The sequence below is a fragment of the Hypomesus transpacificus genome, chromosome 14 (genome assembly GCF_021917145.1).
Source record: "Hypomesus transpacificus isolate Combined female chromosome 14, fHypTra1, whole genome shotgun sequence".
In the NCBI taxonomy this organism is placed as follows: domain Eukaryota; kingdom Metazoa; phylum Chordata; class Actinopteri; order Osmeriformes; family Osmeridae; genus Hypomesus; species Hypomesus transpacificus.
Window position 1 is genome coordinate 3,461,951 of NC_061073.1, and position 27,504 is coordinate 3,489,454.

The following is a 27,504-nucleotide window of genomic DNA, read 5'->3' on the forward strand; positions in this document are numbered from 1 at the left end:
CAGTTACACTTACACAACATGTAATAACTTGTCAGACACAAACAATGAATATTGTTGAGCCACAGGACTAAAATCTGGTCTACATGGAGTTTATATTTTGATAAACAATAGTATCTGGATCGTCAACCATGGACAACATTTTTTCCATTTTGTGAAACATTCTTACACAATGACTGCACTGCTTGCTTCTTGTACCTAATTAGAAATTATCTTTATTGCATGTATACATGTGACACAAATCAGTCTTTGTTGATACTTAATTAGTTTTGAGAGGCCAATTCCAGGTCTGATCTGAATTTGACGTCAAGGAGCTAATTTGTGTGTATGGAGTGCCTTCTACTGGTTGTAGATGGTATTGCGTAATTCCTTCCATGCCCTAAACTGAAAGTACAAAATATGTTTATTACCATACAATAAAGGGATGGATTCTCCATATACAGTATGAGCAATATATCTAGGTCCCAGGGGGAATTATTATTTAATGAGAGTAATTCGGATGTAACCATTTTTGCAACAGAAACCTACTCTCTCTGCAAGTCTGAATATATTGTCTATCTACACTGCAATCTTTGTGACTGCATATTTGGTGGTCATATATAGGACCAATATCCTGCCAGTATATTAAAGAGGTGTGTGTAGTTCTGCGTAACCAATATTTATCTGGGTAGATAATATACCGCCCTGCCTTTCCTTATAACACTAGGCAAACACATTCACTAGCCAATCCTTGGTATGCAGCACTATCATCTAAAACAAAGACACTCTATTACTCTTTTTGTCAGTGGGTGAAGGTTGCCAGATGTAGTGTGCTGGAATGGAAGACTGAAGACATCAGGATAACAGATGGAGTTTCCTACCAGAGATGGGAAACTGTCATGGATTGCTCTAGGTGAAGGTGTGAAGACAGAGAATAAGGGGAAGGTTATTTAAAGCATGACAAGCAGTTTGATTTGAATGGCACCCTGACCTGCTGCCACATCACCTGTCTGTCAACCTGACTTATTAACTGTGAACCGAAGGAGGTAGGAGAAGCCTAACCTGACGGGGGGGCAGAGCTCAGGGGTCTCATAACGAGCAGCATGCGACTGGAAGACTTTGGTTTTAGAGCGAGTGGGGGGGCTGAGGGATAGAGAGAGAGAGAGAGAGAGAGAGAGAGAGAGAGAGAGAGAGAGAGACAAGAAAGAAGAAAGAAAGAAAGAAAGAGACAAGCTGGTGTGACTGTGCCATGCTATGGGAATAGGCGCCGGGAATAGCAGAGTGGCAGCAGTGTGTGGGCTGGTGTGAGCTGTGCAACGACATGGGGGTTTTGTGTGTATGTTAGATTATACACGGTTTAGAATACGTGTTGAGGAGTCACGCTCGCGTGTTTAAAGACGCTATGACTACCTGGGTGTGGTAATGTCCCTGAGCTCACACTGTCTGGTGTTGTGGGACTAAAATCAATCTCGTGTGACGTTTATCTCTGTCCCATCAGGTCTGAGATCTCCTCTGCCTTGCCTGAGCTAACAGCACTGTCATTTCAACCGAGACTAATGTCACTATGCCCCCCACCACCCACCTCTGCTTGCATCTAATCACTGTTTGCCCGACCAAGCCTGAGTCCAGGTGGTCCACACTGAGGGACTCTCACAGTCGATATCTGTCCCAAACCTGAAGTTGGATGTAACTCAGACCACGCAAAGTCACAGACATTGGCCCAGTCCAGATTAATCATCCATCCGCGATTCAAGGAGACTGACGTCTCTTGGAAGCCTGAGATTTGAGAATGTGTGATTAGAGACAAGGTTCAGTATAAGCTGGATCAGCCAAGTTGGCACATTGGCAGTCTTTGGGCTTTACCAGAGTAAAGCTTACATTACCCCTTACCCCATAAAATACATGAACATATAAATATGATACTTACCCTTCTAAGGGCTGGTCCACATGGCATAAACTAATCCACAGACTGGATGCTGACCTGAGGAAAACATTGATTTTCAGAGGGGACAAAAACCCTGTGATTGATGGTTGAAGGGGAAATGGCTCAGTGTGTTTAAGACCATGGACTGCCACAGGGCCCCTTTTGGAAGACTTGGTGTTATGTGGGCTGTCCAGAAGCCCATGTTGAAACGGTGCCATAGCCCAGCCATCTGCTGCTTTCTATTTTCATCTCTGTGCCTACTGGTAGGACGCCCAGGGGCCTAGGGACTGCACACACATGGCCCTCTTATATATACAACACATCTTTGTTCAACAGGTCCAATCTCAGCCTTAGGGACAAGAAGGCCAGATCTAATTTGTGACTCATTCCAGATGAATACTGAGCTTACAAATCGCTGAGTGGACCGAGGATGGGGTGTAGAATGAGTCTGAGGCTGGACAAAGTATTGATGAATGAGGCTCGAAAAATGATTCAGCAGGAATATTTTATTGTTGATAATCTCCAAATGATAACAATGACCTGTGACCACGGTCAATAAAGTAGATGTAGGTCACAAGAGCTGTCAATTTTTTTCTTTTTGAATTTCTGGCTTGTGGACTGGAAGGGTAAATACATGGATTGCCAGGTTGGGATGAAACAGAAGCTAGCAGGATTCATTTGAGATTATGTGGCCCAAACACAGTGTAATCCCTTTATCTACATACTTACCTGTCCCTGACGGTGATCCTTGTTGCCTTTCTGGGGCATGTTGGTCTGGCTGTCAGCAGTAAATCCCCCCTAATGTGTCAGGCAGCACAGGAGGCTTTACACCTGGCGCGTCTCTGCTTATCTGCTCAGCTTCCAAAGCACCTGCGTTATCCCAGTGTGGCTTTCCAAAACAAGAAATGCTTTCTAGAACTACATGAATATTTTGGGGGGTTACACACAGCTACTTGTGTAATTGGTGTTCAATTGTCTTGTTAGACCTGAGAGACTTCTCATGAGACCACGTGTTTCCCTTTAGTAATGTATTAAAAATAATGCAATTAGCCTACATTTGTATTTAACTGTAAACTCAATTAATGATTAGTAGGCTATTTAACTTACTTGTGTCAAATGTTTTACTACTCATTTTCATTAACTGATTATGAAATATTAGGATATTTATGTTTTTATGTAAAGTCACGTGAATGTGAATTACTGAGCCTTCTATTTCCGGTCTCCTGACCGCAACCCCTGCCTTGATACAGACTAGTGATGGGAAGTTCGGTTCTTTTTACTGATTCGGTTCTTTGAATCTCGTTCAGTAAAATGAACGAATCTTTTTTCGAGTCATTTGTTCATTTCAGGGGGGGGGGGGGGGGGGGGGGGGGGGGGGGCTATACGTCCACTGCAAAGGACGTATAGCCCCTATACGTCCACTGTAGGTTAGTGCATGACATGTGCACCAGCAAATACTATTTCAAAATAAATTCCTGCATTAAAATAATGTATCATGAGTTTGTATGATTTGGTCATGTATTATCACACTAGCATTTAATTATCACGTCAAACAATTACACTGCACTAAACTGTAAGTGTAAATGTAAAGTGAAAATAACAAAACCAGTCAGTATGATGACTTGAGCGAATATCATTCATTCACGTCTTACTAAAACAGCGGCCACGCGAAAGGGAATAAGGAAACTGTTTCCTCTACTAAAAAATACAATGCGGGTCACGTGAAAAAAGGATCCAAAGACTCGTAGAAAGACCGAGTCGGGGAAGGAACTAATCATTCGTTTCCTCTAGCTACAGAGCCTATGCAGGTCACGTGAAAAATGATCCAAAGACTCGTAGAAAGACCGAGTCGGGAAAGGAACGAATCGTTCGTTTCCTCTTGCTACAGCCTGTACAGGTCACGTGAAAAATGATCCAAAGACTCGTAGAAAGACCGAGTCGGGAAATGAACGAATCACTCGTTGAGAGGACTCGTTACTCCCGAGTCCTTATAAGGATTCGTTCAAAATGAACGAATCGTTCACGAACGACACATCACTAATACAGACCGTGAGGAAAATTATTGCCGATTAGTTACAGATTGCGCTCATTTCAAATTGAGAATAGTTTTCTAAAGAACGTCGGCAAAATCGACTCAACGATTTACCGTAGCCTACCTGAAAAAGTAGATCCAATAAAAAGAGATTGCGTTTTACTGGCAAGTAGTGTTACTAACTAACCGCCCTGCTTTGTGTAGGCCACAACCGATGTAGGCCTACGAAATTCGGTACAAATGCAAGCCAAAATTGTGAGAGGCGAGGTTTTTACGGACGCGTCATCATACCGGAACCCGCCATCTTGGAGGCACTTCGCATCACAACAAAGCACTGTGCACTTCAGTGGGCACTGAAGTAGGCTATATCCCGAACGTCGTCAAGGAAAATTGTGAATTATTGCCGTGTTTCAGGTTGTACTAATAGGACAGATCGTGAAAAACATTTGGTGTAGGCCTATTATCGACTTCCAAAAGTTATTAAAAACCAGGGAAAGGAATGCCAGAGATTGTCAGAGGAAAGGAGGCGCTTGTGGTTGGCAAAGCTCAACCAAGATCTACGAGGGAAAAATCTGGACAACATACGGATTTGTTCGGCACATTTCTTGTCAGGTATTGTGAAATGTTATTTCAGCGGCTCAAAACAAATTTTCTATTGTAATTATAATATTTTTAATAGTAAATAGTAATAACAATTACTGCTTTTATTGTTTTTACTGTGCGCTTATTTTACTGTAAAGCAGACATTGACATAATACACTTCATATCAAACTACTGCACGTGAATGGGTTCGGCGATAAAACCAGGTAGTTAACAATATCGGGATATCCAACTGAAGGCAGAATCACCGGGTCGTCACGGATCCAAGTAGAGGGAGCTAACTGGTAGGGATCTGCAACGCCGATAAATCCTAATTTCTCAAAATATCGACCCTTTTCTTGTGGTTAAGTCCTTCCCTATATGCCTTTGGATCTTGGACACGTTTTAATGACCATTTCGGTCGTTTAGACATGGCTACAGTTGTACCAAAGAGTATAGAATATACGTTATTTGGTTGTACTCTGTTCAGTTGTTTACACCGAGTGCCTCCAATATGGCCGGGCATCCGGGTTACCACCCAGAACGTGACACCGGTGAAAACCCTCTATGGGACTTTTAGAACCTTATCTTTTCGTTTACAATTGTGTCATGTAGGTTGAGGGTTTCCACATACTGTCAACGTTCTCACCGTTTGTGCAAACGGTGTTACGGCTGAGGCGGAGAGGTTGTCATCTAGCGGTTGAAAGAAATTCGCAGGGCAGGGAAAATAACATTTGGAAACGTGCTTAATAGTGATACAGCCATTAAATGAAATACAAGCTACATACATTTATATAGATAAAACCATATTTGCCAAACAGTAAATGTGCCAAAAATATCGGTTCCAGTTAAATTAAATTTGTAGTTTAAAATGCTGATAAATGGAAGTATGAGTGGAGAGGGCTTTTACCACCAGGTGTCTCTTTTCTTATTGCGCGCTTTTTGTGGCCACCGTAGTTTTACATGTTTCAAATATGTTTCTTTGTGACATTTTGAACGTATCGGATGAGTTATATTTATACTAAGCAATCACACTATTTGAAAATAAACGCCTCAACGTAGGTAGATGTGAACATTTTACATATAAGTAAAATTATTGTTGACCAACTCGCCATTGACAAAACCAGTGCATCCCACAATGCATTGTGAGTCGTTTTTCTATTAAATGATCAGAAACAATGACTGAAACATACTTTAACGAAGTATTGTTTTGCCACATCACTTAATGTAAGGTTTATGTAGTTTGGAAGGACTATATAGCTACAATTAGTACGGTCTCGATGCAAACCATTACTGGGATGTTCATCTTTCAGATATAGGGTCTGTCCGTAAACCGTTCTAAGGTTAGCTTTGCGCAGTGGCAGTATCGTAGCCTATGAGGTTTATCCGAGGCGCGATTATTGCTAGTTGAAAACTTTACCCAATACCCCGCCGTGACGACTTGAAATATAGTCGGCATTGGCAATTTTTGACGGTCTCTAAGGAGACTGACTATACTTGTGAAAGAAAATAAAAGCTGATATGAAAGTATCTTTGCGATAAAACTCACGACCAGGCATACCATTATTTGATATAGGCCCATCTATTGTATAAAATGAGTTGGGTGTGACCAAATCAACAATCTTATGTATTTAATCTTATGTATTTATAAGAGCGTCTGCTAAATGACTAAATGACTAAATTTATAATAATTACTTACAACTGTAAACGTGATGATCTGTAGAGGTCGCACTTAACCAATGCTGGCGCAGTGTTTAGATTATTATCCACCAGTAGAGGGCAGTGTTGCATATAGATGAGGGGTTGTAATGAGGGCTGGCACTTAACGTGGCAGATGGGCTCCTTGCAAGATTTTGCTTCACGTAATACTAGTAATCAACATTTCTTTTTGTTCTCTGTATCTGCCGTAGGTGTCCTCCACATCGAGGCCACACACACATGTGCATGCAGTCACAATGTTTTATTGTTTCACATGTGACAGTTTTTTGTGTCTCTGTTTTGAGTGGAGAACAAATCTGTCTAGGCAGACAGAATCTATTGGTGATTGCTATCGCCACAGTATAAACAAAACTAGGCCATGGAACACTGCCCTACGTTAACTTTTATTATTATGGGCATTGTACGGTTGTACTTACGACCTGCTTTATGGCCCAAGCCTTCCACTATGCATCCAGTAGCCATGAGTCAGTCTCAGGTGGGTGGGTTTCCATGGTAGGTAATATAATAGTGTCTCTGTGGTCCTGTTGGCCTACATATGACCCTATAGGATACATCCATGGATGCATTATGCAACCATTTCCTGTATTGGATTTGATTAGCTAGGGCGGCGCCAGATAATTTTTTATGCAGGTGCTGAGGGTGTGCTAGATCATAGACAGGGGAAGCTGCGCAATTATATGTATATATGATATATATATATCATATATACATACTATTAATAAATTAGCAAAACTTGCCTACTCGTGATGCTAATTTGAATGGAACTGCAGTTGTGCTAGCTGCCGTCTCGGCATCCGCGGCAAACGCATCAGCTCTGGGTCAGACTCCGTACGATCAGATTTTTCAGAAATTATTTATGGGGGTGCTGTTGGGGTGCTATCGGGGTGCTTTGGTCTTTCTTGGGGGTGCTGAAGCACCTGCTAGCCCCTCCCTAGCGCCGCCCAATATTGAACCCTATTGAACTATCAAGCCAGGCAATGTAGAACAGGATTCTGGTCAAAGGCCTAATAACTACTTGATATGTAAACGCCCCCACCCCCAAATATTTACACGTATTTGTCATTTGTTAGTCTGTTGTCAAGTGCTTAAGAAATATGCCCATGCATTCTGTAACAGCTGTATTCCATATTTCAGTTGTACATGGAGGCGTGCCAAAAACAAATGAATACATTGGCCAGCACCACAGGCCTGGTTCCTAGGTAACCATGTGACACTGTCGACAATTGCTATGGTAACTGGCAGTGCATCCTCACTCAGTTATTTGAGAAAACGTGTAAGAATATTCTCTTTGTGTGAATTGGTTTCACTCTCCAAGGCAAGGCTTGACAGTTGCAAATATCAAGATAGTATGTTCTTGTCAAGTTCTTTCATAGGAAAGCCTTACAAAAGCTCTGTCTTCCAGCCACCCGGGGCAGACATGTTTGTTAGAGGCAACATGTTGAAGACAAGTGCAATATTATGAATTATTATGTATTTAATATATAGGCATGTCCAAAGAACATGAACATTCATGGCAATGTTTTCACTACAACATTTCCATTCAGTCATCAAGAAATGTAAAATAATTCATATATTTTGCTAAATAGGACAAAACAATTGCCTGAATCATTCATTATTCATGCAATTCTATTCAGTGACAACTTTGTGAACTGATGGGAAAAATATGTAATTTATTAACAACAAGAAAACATCAAGATCAGGGAGCAACGCTCTACAGGAGATGGTGCAGTGTGCTTCCAATTACCCCCAAATCCTAGCATCTCCCAGATCCAGGAGATCCAGGAGATTAATATCTAAAAAGCCCCATTACATAGCCTACTTACAAACACCTGTGATTTAAAGGTTGAGATGAAAGAATGAGAAGATCCCCACAACTGTCAGTTATTCAGAATGAGCCATTTCTGGATACGTGGTTTTACCCCCCCTCTCTTTTAATGTTTTCCTTAATGACCTCATACTACAAGTAAGGCTGTGCTCATTTAGGTGCTTCGTGTGTCACCGTGAACACCCAGCCTCGAATTACCTTTCAGTCCTCCCTGTTTGAGATGATTGTGTGTTATCTCGAGCTTTCTCTCCTGTTCTCTTTCTCTTTGTTGGAAGTGGGCTGAAAGGTGTTTGCTGATATGGATGAATTATAAAAGAGTTGTCAATCAAGATGCAGCGACACAGCTAGCAGCCCTGTTCATCCATGCCAGCTTGACAGGACTGGCCTTTACACCCAGATATACTGTACTGCTATTGTGGCTCTCCATTAGGCTTCCTGTTACAGCTGAATAAAATGTCGTCCCTTCAGAACCAAACAGGTGCATTGTGTTTAAGTTGAGGTGATGGCAACTGCACTTGGTGCATGTTTTCCTCTGGCGTGTAGAGGAAAAGAAATCCCAGATGCAGCTTTCTCCCGCCGTCACACTGTTAAGACCAGAGACTCTCCAGACGGCTGCAGGCGGCGGGGTTCTCAAATGACTTTTTAAAAGGTATCGGCCTCGCCGGTTTCCTCAGGGCCAAGGTGCTTTTAATTGGATTCCTTTTACAAGATTATGGTGAGAGAAGCTCTCAGACATACATGCTTCACACAGTGTATCCCACAGCTACTGCAAGACCAGAGTGGACTTCACAAATGGCAATGGCTACAAAGTTAGGTTTCATCTTGCTGTTCTCAAATGTTCAATTCCTCTGATGCAATTCGGGGCAATGGGCTGCGTATAGAATGTGTGCGTCAAAAGATAATGGGTTTACATTTAAAGAATGTGTCTGCCCGAAGGCGTACATATTGGTCCCGTCTACATGGGAATTGTAGGGAAATGTGTTCATTTCCATGTCTTTTCAACTTTTTTTGCTTGATTTGTATCATCATTGCTTCCCTTTCATGCTCAGTTTTTTACTTGATTTAGATCATCCTTGGTTCCCTTTTATGCTCAGTTATAGCCTACTTGTAGAAGAAGATATGTGAGCAACGCTTTGTGCATCTAGCTTTTGTTTTATGGCTTTGTAGAAAGGTTAAGGAATGAGTATGAACTTTGAATCGAATGTATGAATGTTCTATAAAACTGATAATATACTGTGAATAAGCTTCATTTCCCCACTTTTGGCAAATGGAAAAAATGCTATTATTCCTTTGAAGTAGACCACTCTGAAATCATTCAGCCTTCTTAAAAGGACTTTTCTTCTATGAGCCTTTGACACACACCCAGACCAACCAACCCCATTCCTGTCCCAGAAAATCCCATAATTTCTGTAAAGAGAAGGTCTAAGCAGGTCAAGGCTTCTAATTCATATGAATTGAGGACAATCTCCTTCTCTGAGTCAGTGCTTGAGTTTATAATGAGGGACCAGGGAGAGAGGACGATGCTGGATTATTGCTCTACACAATGCTACTAACTGGCTTGAAAGTGTATTCTGTGACAGAAATATCACCTGCCTTATGAGTCTTGTAAATGTGATATGGCTCAGAGATCTCATGCCACAGACATGTGCTTCTGTCTCAGCAGTACACACACACACACACACACACACACACACACATACACCAGAGCTGATCAGGGTATTGCCTTCAGCGTCGGCATCAGACAGGCAGGCAGTGACACAGGTGGTGTCACCTGTTCCCACCCTGTGACCAACACCTCGGCTTTGCAATCCAACCGCAGACACCACAGTGAGTCATGAGAAGCTAGTGGAATTTGCTAACAAGCTAAAGTCTGAGCCAAGTTATTGTCCACTTGTTTTTTTTCTTCTTCATGACACTTCGAGAAAGGAAAGATTCAACGGGATAGCCTCAGTTCTCAAAACAGTTGAGTCACTCACTGCAACAGTTCTTATGTGACACAACTGTAGCCAGTGCATATAAATCTTGACTATTTGTATATACTGTATATGCAAAACATATAAACAAATATATTTGGTGCTTTGGGTAATAGCAACTGCTGCAATAATACATTTTACATTTATTTCAATTATGAATTTAGCAGATATTTTCTATCCAAAGCGGCATGCAGAGAGAAAGCATAATGAAAAGGAAATCAGCGTTGATAGTGTGCTTGGTTACCACAGACAAACTGTGATTTTCTGAGCCTTTCTGTCGTCATGTGTACTTAGAGGTCATGTTTTTCACTGGGCAGACATATATATGGTCTTTCCTCCGAAGTAGATAATTAGCTGTTTCGAAAGTAGGCATTCGGTATGTATTCATTCAACTTTAAAGATCAGATGTGTAATAGCTCTAATTGGTTTATATAATGTATCTGGTTATCTGTGATGTGGTTTACCATTGAATGTGAATTAGAGGACTCCTACGCCCGCTATTTAATCACTTCTTGACTGAAGTTTATTTTCCAGTTGTCTCTCTAACTGCTGAATCATTTTATGCATTTAATTTGTTCCTGCATTGCTTCTCCCTCCTTTCCTTGAAATATGAGTAGGCAGACGAGAATGACCTGAGCCAGGGTCAAACAATAAATGACTCATAACGGTTAAAATGTTTTCATGGAAAATTATTCAGGAAATGATTGTTACTGTGAAATAAATTATTCTGTGGCAATTCTGTTGGATTGCTGGACACTGAGGCATTCTGAGCTACATTTTTAAGACCGCCACAGAAATGAAAGCAAGCTGACAGCCTCGGTGTGCAACACAATCTTCTAAAAACTTTATTGTTCAGCTCTGTCCAGGCAGTGATGGAGGGGAAGTAATCAGTGACACTCTCAGTTACAGACACCTCCAATGATACAGAATCCCAGGGTTGATCTAAACCAAGATCTATTGACACAGGGAACAGAGGTTAAAGAAATGTCAGTAGTCGAAGCCAGGGAATCACAACGCTCTATTGGAGGATTTACCTCCCAGCTTCCTGAACTAGTGAGCTCTGCTCTTATTTCCCAGAGCAGGTGCAAGTAGCTGATTAGCGTTTATCTCTAGCTCTGGCAGAACTTTCACACACACACACACAAGCACGCACGCACGCACATACATAAACACACACACATGGGACACACGCATGCTCACATGCACTCGAATCCTTGCACACACATGCACACACACAGGATACAGGAGAGATGGAGCGTCACCATGCAGTCAACATCCATGACAAATTCCCTGTCGGACAGGTTCTCCTTCCACTGGCTAAACACTCAGGTCACTCATGTCAGCCCTACATGTAGGCACTATACAGGACAAACTGGAGCGCGCACACACACACACAGTACTGGTAGCAGTCACTGAAACCCCAGAAACAGACAACAATAATCTCATTGGTAATGCAATATCACACAGTCTGTGATTTGCATTGTAGGTGTTGAATACAATTCCCTATTCTCAGATGAACTAGAATCTACATCCTTAGGACTCCAATTATATTTCTAGACTGGGAATAGTATATTAAGTAGGATGACGTGTTACTCTACAACAATTGCATCATTTGTCCCTTTTTTATGTATAGGATTCTGTGAAGTTAGATAAGGTTGAAACCACATTTCTAATGCTATCCTGAGAAACACGTTTTTCATGCAGTTTTAGTTGTAGCTCTACAAATGAATCTGATAAAACAAATGGAATGGTTATTTAAACGTTTCGGTCCATCAGTTAACTTCTGTTGTGATGACAGAGTAAGCACATGGTAATTGCCTACATTTTGATTGATTGCTCTCTGAGTATTTACTCAGGAGAATCCCATTTTCTAATTGAGGAATTGTAATTAATATTTAATCAAGGTACGATCCAGTCCAAATTTAACAACCCAAATTTTGCACACTTATTTACACACCATCCTTATCAAGAATAACAGCTCAGTGGCGTCTCATTTTCTATCATACAAAAGCCTCCATCAACAGAAATCTGAAATTCTAATATGAGACAGTTTAGTTCTTTCATATAAATCTTACATTTACATTTAGTCATTTAGCAGACGCTCTTATCCAGAGCGACTTACAGTAGGTACAGGGACATTCCCCCCGAGGCAAGTAGGGTGAAGTGCCTTGCCCAAGGACACAACATCATGTGGCATGGCGGGGAATCGATCCGGCAACCGTCTGATTACTAGCCCGACTCCCTCACTGCTCAGCCATCTGACTCCTTATCAAATCTTAGAGGCTGTCCAGGCCGTAGGCTTTTCTGCAAGGATAGGATGTTTCCAGCAAAGGAAGAATGGGCCGCACTCGTGTCACGTGGGGCTTCCTAAACAAAACAATCAACACACTCCAACACACAATCAAGCCCCCTTGGGTGTCCACAGCCATGCTAATAGCTTCTGTGGTGCTGGGGCTTGTCTAAGCCCACAGGCCTCTTTCAAATGCATCTAACGTGTCTTTGTCTTAACGAGACAGCTCGAGAAGAGCTGCGAGGAAGAAGAAAAACGATGACTCCCAGGTGCACCTCCCATCAGATCGCGAAAAAAAGCAATTTATTTAGAGTGAAAGGACTTGTCAGGACTTGTCAGCCAGTATTGTGTCTAAAGAATGCTAAGGCAATTCTGAAAACGTCTGACTGTGTGGAGAAGTCTCACTAGGGCTCCTGTGTGTATACAGATAAGAGGGTCATCTCAACAAATACACTGAGTGAGAGTAACAGAGAGGAACTCTCTGCCACGAGGGTAATATCCTGTGGGAGTGAGCTTCTGTCCACCTATCTGATCGGTTGAGGTGGGGACAGACTGGTCCCCCCTCTGCCTCTGGTCCCCAAGTGTGTGTGCGTGCGTGTTTGTGTGTGAGAGACAGACAGAGCAGACAGGGAACAGTGTGTTTCAGGGCAATTAAGATTCCAATCAACATGGAGACCAGCTGGCTGAATAAGAACTTTTAGTTCTTATTGCCGCAGAGTAATTATCTTTTACTTCACGACAGATCAAACGTGGAACATTCAAACACCCCCCACCTCTGTGCCTCACCTCAAAGTATCCATCGTAGTGACCAGACTGCTCCCAGTGGAAGGCAGGGATTTGAAAGAGCAGAGTGCCAGTGCGCAGTTCCTGACGCCTCGTGTCTGATCCTGGAGCAGAGTAGCACCCTCCTGGAGACATGCCATCTAGAGCACCAGTCTGGTGGGGAGCAAGACCAGGGCTGTCTGGCCCAGCCTGCAGCCTCCTGGAGATGTCTGCCATCGCAGCTGACACACACTCACACACTTGCACGCACACACACACACACACACACACACAAACAGGCACACACGCACACACAGACATACTGTAGTGCCAAATGCTTCTCCACAGGGATGATGAATAATTGAAGATGCCAGCAACGGTTGTTTGATCAACCTACCAGCCAGCCAGCGCTGTTGTCTCACTTCCTGACGGATAGAAATGCAGCATCTTGCGACTGTTGATGTCTCTTCTTCCTGTATCTTCGGATATTCGGAATCCTCACGACTCCGTGATCTAGAAGGTGAAAGAAAATCTGTTAACACCTAGCCTAACCTTATGTATTACATCGCTTTATTTGTTCTTAAGGGTATCACAGTTGCATCTCCTTTGCCGTCTGATTTGAAATGTAGCTGTGAAAACACGTTAGAAACAGCAGTTGCCAGGAAACTTGATGTACACATGTGTGATGACATCATATGGGGAAATATGATCATTTGTGAATAATTGACACAATATTGTGGAATGAGGAGCAACCTCTATGTCACATCTCCAAATTTGTCACAGCACAGGCGCCTGCCAAAAGAGCAGCACCATGAAGATGTCAGTCAAGACAGATGAGAAGCCACTCAAACCTCCAGATTATGCCACCACGCCAGCCTTCATGACTAATAATCCAGATTACACCACCACACCAGCCTTCATGACTAATAATACAGATTACACCACCACACCAGCCTTCGTGACTAATAATACAGATTACACCACCACACCAGCCTTCATGACTAATAATCCACGTTAAACCAGCACACCAGCATTCATGACTAATAATCCACGTTACATCAGCACACCAGCCTTTGTTACTAATAATCCACATCACACCAGCACACCAGCCTTTATTACTAATAATCCACTTTACACCAGCACACCAGCCTTTGTTACTAATAATCCACATTACACCAGCACACCAGCCTTTACTACTACTAATCCACATTACACCAGCACACCAGGTTCAGACCTCTAGCCATCCAGATTACACTCCCACACCAGGTTTAACTTTATTTTTCCAGATTAAACCACTATTCTTAAAATTCAGACACTTGGCACATAAAGCCACAGTACAGTAACCATGCAACTAGCATGAAGGCACCTGCCACTACTCAAAGACTGAGAGATCAGTTTTGGAGGGGCAGATTGACTCTAACGCTGACCCATGTGTTTTGAACAGCATGAATGGCTCAGTGTAACTCATCCAGCTGATCGAGAGTGTCGAGGCAGTGGTTAATATCCACTCACCCAGCAGGCAGGTGCAGCTGGACCACAGTCAGACACACAAAGAGACTGTGTCCACATTCGACCTTCTTCTTCAGAGGAATGCACATTACAGGGACGGGGGGGAAGGAAATGGGATGACGTGGGGATCCAAGCAGAGTATGAATGTTTAATGTTTACTAACAGCCCGCATGTGCTGCTCTTTTATCTTCTGGTGTTCGACTTAAGCACAGCTGGGTGCCTTGTCATTAAGCAGTGAAGTGGTTCTGAGTTAGGATGAATGTGAACAGAAGGCAAAACGATTTATAATCAGTGGAGCGAGTTGAACTAATACATCGCAAACACACACACGCACAAAAACCACTCACCTTCCTTAAATGTTTGAACTCACACATGGGCACCTTGCATATCATTGACCTTGCAGTGAAGCAGGGGGCAGGACTCCACTATCCCGTCCCTCCTCATCAACTGGAATGAAACACATACCTCTCTATCACAGCAGACAGACCTCCTAGGCTGTGGCTGTCCTGTTGTCTGTCACCAGCCCTGCTCTCAATATGTCAACACTTCCTCCTGCCAACCGGCCTCTCTCCGTGCCCCTTACTTGTTTACGCCATGTCCCCTCCCTCCCTCCCTTCTCCTGTTTTTCCATTAAACCCCAAACTAATGGAGTCAAGGGACGAAGCGTAATTGGGATCAATGGCTGAAAAGAGAGCAACTCTGGACAGTCGCTCGGGAAAACGATCAAAGCGGGTGCCAGAGAAAATGGTGGGGAAAGAAAACATAAAATTATCCTTCCTGCTTGCGTTCTTTCCAGATATTGATTTTGAAATTTCAAACACAGGGGCTTCTAGTTTGCTGCCTACCCCCTTCAATTGTTTCTCATGTAGTTGTTCCTGATTTCTTTCACAGTCCTAGGGACCTGGCGGCACTCACCGACAGGAAGATATGACGTCCTAGCGATGAAATAACAATTGCTGACATTTGGCAGCAAACATCCTCGGGGTCATGGCATCTTGGTGAGCTTTTGTTGAGGCAAATTTCATAGTAATCATACTTATGACAAACTAAATGGGTTTTCTTGGAAGCTATTTAGGGCCTTAGGTCTATCGTTCCGACTGATCCGGAGATCTCAGCTAGAACCGAGGCCTGCCTCACAGACATCTCCGCCTGGATGACCGAGCACCACCTCCAGCTGAACCTCGCCAAGACAGAACTTCTCATCATCCTAGCCAAACCCTCCATCTCCCCATGATCTCTCAATCACCCTGGGATCTGCGACGGTGACCCCATCATCCTCTGCCAGGACCCTTGGGGTTACCATGGATGACAAGCTCACCCTCACTGCCCACATTGCTGCAGTCTCCCGGTCGCGTAGATTCACCCTCTACAACAACCGGAAGATCAGGAGATACCTGTCTGAGCATTCCACCCAGCTGCTAGTCCAAGCACTTGTCCTCTCCAGGTTGGACTACTGCAACTCGCTTCTCACGGGTCTCGTCTGGTGGTCCCGCCTCTCAAGAGCGCCCGCTCCCAGCCCAAGCTCTTCTCCTGTCTGGCCCCCCAATGGTGGAATCATCTCCCCACCTCCATCAGAGACACTGACTGTCTCCCCACCTTCAAGAAAAGGCTAAAGACGCATTTGTTCCGGGAGTATAACAGTACTTAAGAGAGATTTGTTGGATGTTTGTTTATTTTCTCCAGGAACACAATGACACTTATTGAGGGACTTGCTGCACTTGTTGGTTAGTTCTCACTGATTTAACTGCTTGTACTCGCTGTGAATTATATTATTGTTGCTTGCTTTCTTCCGGTCTTCTTGCTCTTCTGGTTCCACCCATTGGCACTTATTTGCTTTTCACAATGTATGCTTCATGTTTTGGCTAACCACAAAGTAAAAAAAAAAATCATTATCACATTACTTTTTCCGAGGAAGCTTTTCAACCACAAGTCCCAAGTGAAATCACTGCATGGACAGCCTTGTATAATGAATGTGTAAAAGCCTCACAGTTGTCATTTATAAATCACTTCAAACAGGGCCAGTACAGGTAGGGTATGAAGAGGAGAACTTCCTTTTTTCAGTGCAGAATGAAAATATTGAGGTACAAGGAGGGATTGAGTGACAGCCTTTTATGAAAATGACAGTTGAGGGAAAACACAACACACACACACACACACACAGGACATGCCCCGCGGGCAGCCCTGCCTCCTGTCAGCACTGATGACATCACATCAGTTGATGGTTGAAGGTCAGGGTCCATCTTCCCCTTCATGACTCATTTCTCACCACACCACTCCAGTCATCAAAGAAGACAACACCAGGAGATAAAGCTATCGATCGCCACACACAAGGACGGATCGTCATGTAGAAAGACTTAACAGTCAAATAAGGCGTAGTCATACACACCCATGCTGGAAGATTCACAGACAGTAATGTCCGATCTTCAGTCCTCAGGTAAAGATAGATAGATAGATAGAGTACTTTATTCATCCCCGAAGGGAAATTAAGTTGTCATAGCAGCCGGTAAAGATTGACCCAACACAGGATTACAATTACCTGGAGAAACATACTATAGTCTAATAGATTATGCACCTACAAAAGTCTTTTAGTGTCTATCTATTGATTGATAGATACGTACATATAGGTACAAAAATAGATGCCTGAGTACAGAACAGTGCAAAGAGTGCACAGATGGTATAATCACCTTAATGATGTTGAGTCCACAATCTCCACAGTAGCTGCAGGCTAGAAATATATTTCCCTTTCGGCCACTGTCTCCCTAGGAGGGAATCACAGGGGATTCTAATCCCATTGGAGCACGCCTTAAAAAACGTATAGAAGCATCTCTGTTTCATCTCGGAGCTGTCAGTAGTATTGCCTTTAATTGGAGCCTAGTGTTTTTTCGGGCTCAGCGGCAACAAAGAGTATTTCTCACTAGTAAGACTTCTCATGACTGATGGTAATGAACAAACGCCAATCTGTCCCTGAATTTATATAGGGTTGAACAATGCATCCCTCCAAGAACATGTTCTGAGCAGTATCAAGAACATGGTGCGTGAGAGAAGCATTTTCAGGCATTGTACGAATAGTGCCTGTCCTCAGTGTCAGAAAGGAACTGCATAGTCTGTGTTCTTCTTGCAAAGCTTACACATTTGGACTCAGATAAAACAAGGCCAATGAAATGAACAGGAACCCTAGAGGCATCAAACTAAAATCAAATGTTTCAAACTAAAATCTCACAAAATACATACGACACGTTTCAAATTATAAACTTGCCGTCAATAGAAAATGTTCTTTGCAGAGAATAGCTTGACCATGATAAAACAATCCTTATCAAGTGTCAGAGTAAGATAACGCCTGATGGAGTGGCCTATGTTGTCTGTAGAGGCTACAGCGATAGCATGGCAGCTGACTGCTTTGGCACCAAGAATGTCACTGTCCTGGTTGCACACTCTAGATAATTAGCTTTTAGGTAAGTGGAGTGTCTTGCCCCTTTAGGCCAGATTGTTGATCAAAGAGCTTCGACACATTCCCTAATCCCCATCCATGGCAACCCTGGGGGATGGTGTGAAAGTGTGGAGTGGCAGCTGACACGCACAAGGTATGGCCTTTCCTCCTGCATGGCACCAAACAACATCCCTCAAAAGGAAGAACACAACAGGAGCATGATGTGATGAAGCTATTTAACCTTGGAAATCTTCAGATACCACAACCTAAATTCATTAAAGGGAGAGCCTCATAGATATATATCACTCTTTTCTCTGTTAGCTCTATAAAGTTCATTAGAAATACAAATGTTTTTCGTTCAGGGGGGTTCTGGGAGATTAAAAAAACATATGTAAAATGGTTGCCAAACCCAGAGGGAAGTTCCCCCTTGTGGATCTATAGCTGGAGTCGGGGGAAATCAAATCAGGTTAACCAAGGCCTTAGGCATTTTCCCCCTGGACACTACATGCACTGGTCAGAGAGAGCTAGTGGCTTCTGTGTCATGGGTGGCATTAGTCACTGACAAAGCTCAACTCTAATTAAAAGAGGAAATATTGGGCCCAGTTTACATTGGAAACAGTCTCTGTGATTGATGTGCAGGGTAGATTGTACAGATCCCTCATGACTCACAGTTTAGCTCCGTGGACCGGAGGATTGCCACTGACGACTTGAGTCTAAAATGTAAATGGTTACTCCACAATTTTATGCTTAAGTTCAGTCTTCTGGGAGATGTGGGGTTAGGCAGCTGTGGTTGCGGCTCAGTAGGTATAAGAATGTGGATTTGTTGAGTCAAATGGAAGGGGTTTTCTTTCTCAACTCTGAATGTTACTCCTAAAATGAAGCGCTCTCAGTATTCCTCTAACTAAATATCATATTACTGACAGGATATTTCCAAGTTGGCACAAAACTATATAATTAAGAAAGTAGCTGTACTGCAGACATAACTAATACAAGATCATTTGGTTCAGAATGATTCATCTGTGGTGTAACATTTGGTTTGACAAAAGTAAGCTTGAGCAAAAAAAAAAGAATGTTCAAGAGAATAGAATGCACTCAGATGGAGACTTTACCACTTACTCACCCTCTACAGCAGCAAGCCTGCTGTGTGTATGCATTGGCAGAAACTCCCTGTAATCATGATAACGAGAACCTAAGACGAGTTGGGAATAAGGAGAAATAAAGAAACGATAGTGAGGCGAACTTTGAGGCGACAATGATCTGTAGGCGAGAGGTATGTTGTTGCCAAAACAGGGAGACAAATTGAGACATGGAGAGTGGTCTCACAGCTCCAATTAAGGCCCATCATGGAAGGTGGGACATTGGTTGGCTGGAGCCAGGCATCTATTATTCTCATCAGAGGGTGTTTTAGTTTTCACATTGCGATCTGCCATAAGCTATCCAAAAGTCCCGATTTAGCCACTGTGCCGTGAGATGGATATATGTGTGAGCTATTAACTGGGCTCTAGATGTGGGTTGCTCAAATGATAAACCAGGACCCAGCCATTGGGGAAGGATCAAGGCGCTTTATTTCCAGAGTGAGCAGGATTCAGGCAGACAACTTGTGTCATGAATGATCCAAAGCAAAAAGTTCCCCAACTGGGGGTTCAACAAAAGTCACTTCAACAAGCACCTTCAACCGAGGAAGTGGCTGGCGGTTTCTCACCCCAGTTCCAACTGCCTGTATTTTCTTTAACACCCCCCCACTCTTTTTAAAAGGGTCTATACCATTAATTAGTCCATCAAATAAACCAATAACAAAACACCTTCCCATAATTAATTAACTACACTCGAAAACTGACCAATGACATAAAAGAACCAACCCATCTGTCAGCCTAGCAACTCAACGGCTGGTCTACCCATGGGGCTACCCAGCTGTACCTTGTCATGTTGGCTGATAGAACCATAGACATATTAAAGAGTAGACACCGCATCGACCGCTACTGAACACTGGCGCTGACGAGCCGTGGGGCCGCCATCTTGGAAAGGTCAACCGCTCCACTCAGTGTAATCTGTTTGGCTGGGGCAATGAGCTGTCAGCGCATTTAATTAATCATACCGACTGAATACCGAACTGATTTTCACGCGGTTTGCTTTGCTGCAAAGGTCATACATGTAGCTATGATACAGGACATGGTTATTCTTTTCACAAAATAAAACCAATAGTATGGTAATGTTACATTTACTTGTGAAAAGTAATCCCCCAAGCTCTGTTTGCGATTGTCCGCCGATTTGAGCAGGAATATGCTGCACAGTGTTGGTAATTTGTTTATTCTGATTCTAAGCAACTAGGAATTTTCCCTTTCCAAGATGGCGGCCACATATCTCGCGCCCAGCTGCCAATGCGGTGTCTACGTTTTATTATGTCTATGGATAGAACTACTTATTGGTCCTTTGTTTAATGGTGAGAGATGGCTCCCTCTTCTAGTGAGTGTCGCCACACCTTTGACAGCACCCTCTGGTAGTCAGAGCAGGTGCTACGTCACAATATATATATATATATATTAAATACATTTAGTCATTTAGCAGATGACGCTCTTATCCAGAGCGAAACATGAAGTTGTTCTATCTGAACATATCTGGTTTACACACAGCACATGCAAGTAATGACCAACACCCACAATCACCACCTCCCCCACCACCCCCTCCCCACTTTGGTTACCTCACACTCCACAACCCTTCACGTTCTAATTTGAGGTGAAGGTCACATCAGATGCGAGCATAAGTAACCCCTGTCCCAGCGAGATGTTCCACGGAGTAATTAAACTGCTCAGATGCGCGCTCTCCTTAATTACAGCTCGTCGACGCGACACACAGAGTCTTCTGTCTAATGAGTTTGGAGGGTGAGCGACAGGGTTGAACCCCCGCTGACTGGAGACGCCCCCTTCCCCCTGCTCCCCCGTCAGCTGTCTGTCTCCAGGCAGAGAGGAGCGAGCGCCAGGCTGGCAGGAACACCTCCCCATGGCAGCCATCTTGCTGTGGCACAGCTGGGCAAATGATTTTGTCAGACAACGATCCCCACCAACAGAGTGGGGTGTCATTTAAATCCATGTTTGTCCTAGTAGTTCAATTGAATTTAGAGGACAAACAAATGATGACTAAAATGTTGGCTAAGGAGTTTTAACACTGGACACTTCAGCCAGAGTTGCAGAGAACTTGGCATGGCTTTGCTGTTAGTGCAGTGAGTCCAGTTCACCCTGTGCCCATTTAACATGAAATGGAATGAAGAACGTCTACTGTGAGCCCAATTCCAGAACCATATCTGGCAAAAACACACCCTCAAGAGGAGTACCTGGCCCTGAAACCGAAGCCCATTTGTTTGCTGCATCAATTCCCTCAGACCCAACCATGAGTCTCCTTAGTCCTATCTCTCTCTCTGTTTATGGCCCTGACTAAACACAAGTGTCAGTAACGATGTGTCTGAGTGGAGAACCACCCAGCGCTTGACAGCAAGGACGGTCCAGGACTCTGCAGCTTGAGGGCCTCTGCCAGGTCACATGATCACACCAGGGAGACACAGAGAACAGTCTCCAGAGAAACAGTTTTGCAGATATTTGTGAAAATGCAACGATTGGATTGAATTGGATGAAAATACATGTTTTGTAAACTACAAATAATTAAATGAAGTGTTTTTTTCCACAGATTGCTGTTGTCATGTACTTAAATCCCATTGGCACACCCACAATAGAAAAAACTATTTTGTCGATCTCGACAAAAACAGACAATGAATTGTACAGTGACAAAATAAAGATGTCAATCTAGTAATAGTGCTAGCCCGCCTGCTCACACACGCACACACACATACACAAACACACACACACACGCACACAATCAATGCTGCAGCATATCAGTCTATCCTCAGCCAACCCAACTAATGTCTCTGAGCATGATTCATGTCTCCCCTCCAGGAATAAATGTGTGGGGTCTGACCTTTCACTGGCTCAAATCATTTACACAGATTGTCTTTGTGCACAGAAGGCCGCCCTCTAAGCTCTGTGACATCGGAATCAGGATGCTCCGACTGGGGCCACAATATAGCCTTTTCACACAGCCTCTGCCATACAGTTTCAAAGGCAGGTAAGGGAGAAGGAAGTGCCAAGACCCCATCCAACTGAGATCCTTCTCATTGTTTTATTCCTCGTGATGAGAAGTAAACTTGTTGGTTTCCCAAATACACATTTAGACAAAATATTTGAAGTTGAGTTGAATTTGAATTGAAATGAGTTGAAAGTTGAATTAAGGATTATACTTGAACTTTGTTTGACCAGTTTCTAGCTTGTCAGATTAGCATTCGTTTCGCATTTTTTAAATACTGGCTTTAGTATTTGATGCTTTCATTTCTACTCCTCGAAGCCCCAAAAGATCAATGAAGGACCTGATATTAATCACCATGGAGACTCAGCTGTCGTCCCTTTTCCTTCTTCCTGCCACGCTCACTTCATGACTGATAGCCATCAGCTTCACCATTAACATCTAAAGGGAATTCAATCTGGGCTGTGGATCAATAAAATATCCCATGTTTCCCCGGGGCCCCATCAGCACCTGTTCCTTGTCTCTTCAGCTGCTCCCTGACCTGGACTGAGACCGTGTCGAGAACACGTCCTGTTTACGTAATACCCTGTAGAGGGAAACCAGGAGCATTCACAATCACATTTGTATTTGTATCCAAAGCGACGTACAACTAGTGCATTTCGAAGGTACAGCACAAGGTCAAGTATCAGAAGTTCCAACGGTATTCTGGTGGTTAGAGTTGACAAACAGTCTGTGTTTTGAGTTCACTGCAATCCTAAAGGGATCAATGTGTGCGATATATGTGAGGTCAGAGGGACAACCGTTCCTGACGTACCCAGTAGGGATAGAGCAAAGGGAGGTGCCATCAATAACACTGAGATCTGCATTGAAGGAAACCTACGTCTGGTCTGTCCTACAGAATCCGACATAGCAGTAGTTCTGCATACCTATATTTTGTAGTGTCATTTAAATATGTGTACTGTACTGTTTAAGCTCACCCTCAGCCGAGCTCCGCCAGTTCCTTCCCCCAAACAGACTCACTCCCAGTGATAACCAATGACCTGCCAACTCAGCGTGAGAGACAGGATGGAATAAGTTCTAGCCTGGGATATGCCCCCAGAACACAAATGTTCTCCATGAAATGAGTCAAACATGTAATCTTCCATCTTCCACCTAATGTCTAGCACGTGTGCATAATCAGCGAGCGATGTTGATGTTTATGTAACCGATGTGAATCGGTGAAACTCACTCCTCAGGTATGTAATGGGCCACCCGCGTCAATGAACAGCTAGCTTTTCTTTTGCGGAGCTGGTAGTGGTTGCGCTTGGCAGTCCAGAGGTGGCAGGTTCGACTCCTGATGGCAGTGAACGACGGCCCTGGCGGAGCAAGACCACGTCCGTTGCATATCCGTTACATTGGTGCCGTGACCCGGATCTCACGAGGTTAGCGCCAGCTAACCGCCAGAGTGAGTTTCAGAGGGGTGAATGTAACTGATGTGAATTGGTGAAACTCACTCCTCAGGTATGTAATGGGCCACCCGCGTCAATGTATAGCTAGCTTTTCTTTGGCGTAGCTGGTAGTGGTTGCGCTTGGCAGTCCAGAGGTGGCAGGTTCGACTCCCGATGGCAGCGAACGACGGCCCTGACGGAGCAAGACCACGTCCGTTGCTCGTGTGGCAAATGAAGCCCTGACATAAGTGTCCAAACTATGTAAACCAACGTCCTGCCCTGGTGGTGAGTAAAATCTAAAATTAAACAACTTTTTCAAATTGTGTAAGCTTAATTTTGTTGACATGTCGTCGCCTGCGGTCAAATTGTTAGTCAACCTAATGAGTATCAGGGGAGAATTGGTGAGTATTACCATATTAATAATGTGCAGTCCTCCATATCAAGTTGTGAGGATGATTTAATTCCCCTCCAACGAAAGGTCAACCACAGCAACAGACTTCTAAGTAACAGGAAACAGAGACGGCATGTCAAATAGAAAAACCAAAAAATGCAGCTTTCTTTTTGCAATAAAGTAGTCGGGATGTTGAGTCAAGTCAACTTTTTGTTCAACTGCCGTTTGTAAGAATATAAAGAACACACACTGTAGTCTTCTCAATGACTAGTTATTATTCTTTACATGCCTCTGTTTCCTCAGCACACTACTACTAAATGAAACGGCCTGTGTTTGTGTGTCTGCGTGACACATTCACTGCCTCGAGTTCATGCTAAAGCAAAGGCATGAAATACATTTTACATGAGCCCCAGCTAATCTGCGCTGGGGCTGATTAGGCGCTAAAAAGGGAGTAATTCAACAGATAATAATACGGCTCAATAAAAATTTTCTGCAAATGTCAATGATGACACATAATCCCTCAATAACTGTCACTTTTCAGCCCCACCTCTTCTCCTCCTCCTCTTTTGTTACTTTCAAGTTAGTGTTTCTACCTCTGATGTGAGCAAATTAAATGGTTCACCGTGACATATCTGTAGGGAATATACAGTACGCTTTCCAATTTCCAAACAGTAAATCATATCTACGGAGTTGGAAAGATCTAAAAACCACTTCTCCGCGCATGGGGTACAGGGAACATTGATGGAGGTGAACCAGAAGACAGCCAATCTCCGCGCCTAACTTGCGTCTGTCCATTACAGCTATAATCGCTTCCACAGAGTACAATAACAACCTGCCTCATGCTACACCTAATGAAGTAAAAAGAGATAGGGTAGCCAACACACCACTCCACCTTAACAAAGGGATATTTCTGCGGGCGAGCGAGTGATGGTTGGGGAGGAGAAAAGCCCAGCAGGTAGGAGGGAGAGGGAGCCTCACGGTTGGTCGGCTGAGAGTGTGAATAGTTGAGATACAACCCTCTGTTATGCCCACCCAGCTGCTCAAATACAAACATACAGATGCAGGCCCACACACACACAATGTAAGATAAAACACTCTTATCTCCACACGCACACACACACACACACACACACACACACGGCAGCAGTGTGTTTGTTCTACGTGAAGCTGTGCCACTAAATGGACACGAGGACAGTAGCCATTGTGTGCAAGCCTTGAGATGGGCAGAAAGAGAGAGAAAGAGGGGGACTCCATTAGGAGGGAGCTTAGAGGTGCCAGTCGCAGCCATTATAGGTCTGTCAGTGGGTTCCTGTCTGCCTGCCGTGGCATTAGCAAACGTGGCATTTAGCTGCCCGCTGCCCTGCTGACCGCTGCTCTCAGAGAGAATGAAGATTGGAACACAGCAGACCGCCTCCTCGTCAAACGTCGCCTGACATCAAACACCGAGTGACCTTTGACCTTTCTTTTACAATATTTCCCCGCCCCCATTCGTCACAAACGCACACTTTGCATTGACTCTCTCTCTCTCTTCCGAAACAATACAAGAAGGATTTTTTTATTTGCTTGTTTATTTTCACTATTTTTGTCCTCGGAGGAAGAACAAAGGATCAAAATGGAAATGTCAGCTGTGGTTGCTGCTTGGTGGCGATGCAGGGCTGGTAATATCAGATGAGGGGAATTTTTAATGAGGGAATCCATTATCGTATCAAACAAAAGTAAAGGGAGGTGAAAGAGGTGCACAGCAAAGGCCCTGATCTACATCTCAATGTGTTTTGAGAAAGGAGGGGGTGCAGGGAAAGATTTCACCCTGTAACCAACAACCAGCTGTAAACCCTCACTGGTCCACTAAGAAACCTTTACCCTTTGAACCTGCTGCAATGAAAAACAGCCATTCGGAATGAAACTTGCAACATGACAACGCTTGCGCTGGTTGCCATGGTGTGAGGTTGATAAGGGGATAGGATGTTGGCACGGGATGTCATAATGAGGGCTTTATGGTAGAGTGACACGCCTTCTTGGCTGTAATTTAACTGCTAATTCCCCTTGGAGGAGTGTGTGTCAGTCTGACATTAAATCCTGATCTAGGAGTTCCTTATCTTCTCATTCAACACGTTCCATAGATTCTCTCCTGTCGTGTCTCTGGCTCAGTGGAGCAGAGAGGACTTTTCTGTTGTAAATTTACAGACAAGCTACGACAGGTAAGACAAACCTGCTGTGAAGACAGGCACCAAGCTGAGACTAAATGTGTCGACATATCCCTTCTCGCGGTCCTCTTCTGGGATTCTCCACACACATTCTTCATTCCTAAACTGATTCTTGATCTCCGTATTGGTATTCATCTTTCCAAGTTCCTTGATCCACAAGGACTCCTTTTAAAACTCTAATCGTCTAGTCTGACGCCTCCCTACCTTTTTTTGAATCAGCTTTCATTTCAATATGAAGATTGAAAATTCTCAGCTCGTTTTCCTTCAAAAACGATGGGGTGGATCTGCTCTACTCTATATTCACTCGTTTACCACTATCTCTTATGTGTCACATTTTATTAATTTTTGTTTATTTTGTAGTTTTTATTATTGCTTTTATCACTTGTATTATTGTTTTTGCTGATTTTATGTTTTTGCTGATTTCATGTTTTTGCTGATTTTATGTAAAGCACCTTGAGCTGCAATTCCTGTATGAAATGTGCTATATAAATAAAGTCTTACATACTTACTTACTTACTTACCAAAAGCCCACTCTGAGCAACACAAAAGCAGAGAGAGGGGGGAAGGAAAGAGAGAGAAAAAGAGAAGTGAAAGAGAAGGAAAGAGAGCAAGAGAGGGGGGAGAGCAAGAGAGAGCGAAAGAGAAACTGCAACAAGCCAAGGGAAGACATTGACTGAGATTCAAGTCATTAAAATGAGAAACAAAGAGAAGAGTTAAGCAGCCCAATATAACATGGAGTGCATATTAAAAGCTGTGAAATTGGGCTGGGTTTCTCACACTCTGGGACCGATGAGGAAACACCATGATGGATTTCCTAATATAGACACCCACTTACAAAGGCCCTTTGATTCTTTTCTAGTGAGCTTTCATAGATTTTTCAGATGCCAGTTTGTTTGTAGAGTCTTGATGTCATGAAATCATCCAATCGCTGGGTAGCAATAACACTATGAAGAGGATCATGCAAGATCTTCGGTCTGTCTAATTTGTTACATTTAAAGAACACAAGGGAGGAGTTAACATTTTTTTTTTTTTTTGGCCTTTCGACAGTTGTAATGTTTATGTAATTTAATATTTAACAATAATATGATACCAATGAGAATGTTCTCATTACTATACGGATGATGAGTACTTATTATAATCCAAACTATTGTACTGGTCCAGAGAGACAGAGAGGGGGGAGGAAGAGAGAGAGAGAAAGAGAGAGAGACAAGGAGAGAGAGGGAAACCTCATTTTTATCAGAGCGCCGGAGCTCAACAAGGGCAATCCTCTACACTGCTGTGTTGTCATGGCAACTTATTAGCCATTACTGAAATAAGGTGAAGAGGGGAAGAGAGGCATCTTTCACCATAAGACCAGGTCATAATTAATTATATTAGGCAAAGTACTCTTCTTTGCCC

The 27,504-nt window shown here is 43.4% G+C and overlaps 1 protein-coding gene and 1 non-coding gene across 4 annotated transcripts in view; one reads left to right on the forward strand and one right to left on the reverse strand.

Annotated features, from left to right (window-relative positions):
• The first annotated feature begins 5,857 nt into the window (after positions 1–5,857).
• LOC124477345 lies at positions 5,858–5,998 on the forward strand. The gene has a single exon (XR_006957125.1). It is a non-coding gene; the product is annotated as a U4 spliceosomal RNA (small nuclear RNA).
• A 4,868-nt stretch (positions 5,999–10,866) lies between these two features.
• Positions 10,867–27,504, reverse strand: part of parvg (parvin, gamma) — a 63,958-nt gene continuing 47,320 nt past the window's right edge. Inside the window, exons 14-16 of one of the 3 annotated variants that reach the window (XR_006957102.1) lie at positions 13,478–13,593; positions 13,105–13,340; positions 10,869–10,982 (exon numbers count right to left, since the gene is read on the reverse strand). The gene's annotated coding sequence lies outside the window, so the exon portion shown is untranslated. Of the gene's footprint in view, positions 10,983–12,267; positions 13,594–27,504 lie in introns of those variants that run through there. The other 2 variants (XR_006957101.1, XM_047034933.1) reach the window with 2 other exon arrangements.